Here is a 1,387-nt window from a genome sequence, read left to right as displayed (position 1 = left end):
AAGTTCACTTTTCGCTCGCCACGACCGGAAGTTCTTTCTGGCCCAATTATGGGTTGGTGGGGGGCACGCCCAGAAGCTTTGCTCTGATTGGTTCTCGCTCTTGTTTGTCCACTTCCGTGCTTCAAGAAGTTGCAATTTAGAGTGGGCCTGAAATGCTCTTTAAGCTCTGACACCTGTGCCCGGGGCCAGGCCAGCTCCGAAGCTCCCACCCGATGACATGTGACAGACTGGGCTACTCCAAGTGGGCTTACATGCTTAGTAATGTCCCTAAAAGACCACGAGGGGCGCCCCCAATAGGTGGGAAGCCAAGGTCAACACCAGCCTCGCTCGGTGCTTTGGGTTTGACTGGTTCTATCACAGGCATAAACCAGAAACTGAATCTTTTAACTGTTTTATTCAGAGCGCCAACGATTTAAGACAGTAGTTTAACATCCTAAAGATGTATCTTTCATTTCATCTTTAGCCAGCAGATTATATAAGTAAGTAAACAAAGGCAGTCAGCCATTCCAAAGTCTAGTCTTGTCCTTCTGGTCAGGCTGACAATCTTGTTTGATTTATGGTGTTGGTGCTTTTCTCTCCATCATCCCCTCTCTGTAGCAGGAGGAGGGTTTGGAAATAAGGGCCCGAGTCTTTTCTTCTTCCCGAGGCAGCTGTCTGGATAACATCTATGCTTAACTCAGAGCACATTATCAATGTGTGTATGTAGATTCCTTTCTATAATAAAAGTACAAATATGTTCTTATAGAATATACAGTGCCCTTCCAATAGGACAATCTTTCTCATCTGTTTTGATCAGAGAAGGGACAGAAGTTTTGTCAGTGTTCCTGGGGTCTGTGGGACAGGTGGGAGCTGGCCACTTAAGACTTAATACAGGGGTAATTTGGGTCACCAATTGTACCAGGGCAAGACTGAAGCAGAGATTGGACAATGGGACAGGGCAGAGTCCCGAGCTTACCTGGAACCTTGGTTCTACACACAGACTTCTCTCTGAAGTGATCACATTTCCTTTTCTTCCCATTTTGTGTCTGTCACTTGCAGTCTAGGTGGATATGAACCTTGATGGGGAGATAGACAGCATCCAGTGCTCAGGGAACCTATTAGTCTTTTAAGCATGGACAAATGCACACATCCCTTCCTGGGTGTCTCTTCATTTCAGTCTCTGTCTTCAGTTCTACACATCACTGGAATTTTTCCTGGGGCCACAATGAGCTTCTAAAATTGCAATGTACCTGCCCCTGGAGCTGTGTGATTACACTAGAGAATTTCCCCTACCTTCTGCATTGGAGGTGGGATGTTATATATGTATACCCTTTTTTCTCTAACAGTAGGTTGTAGCACCTCATCCCTGGCCAGAGCATGTGTTCTTGCTGCTGTCACTAACAGGGAC

Source organism: Phodopus roborovskii, unplaced genomic scaffold, assembly GCF_943737965.1.
Source record: "Phodopus roborovskii unplaced genomic scaffold, PHOROB, whole genome shotgun sequence".
In the NCBI taxonomy this organism is placed as follows: Eukaryota; Metazoa; Chordata; class Mammalia; order Rodentia; family Cricetidae; genus Phodopus; species Phodopus roborovskii.
This window is presented reverse-complemented; position numbering follows the sequence as displayed.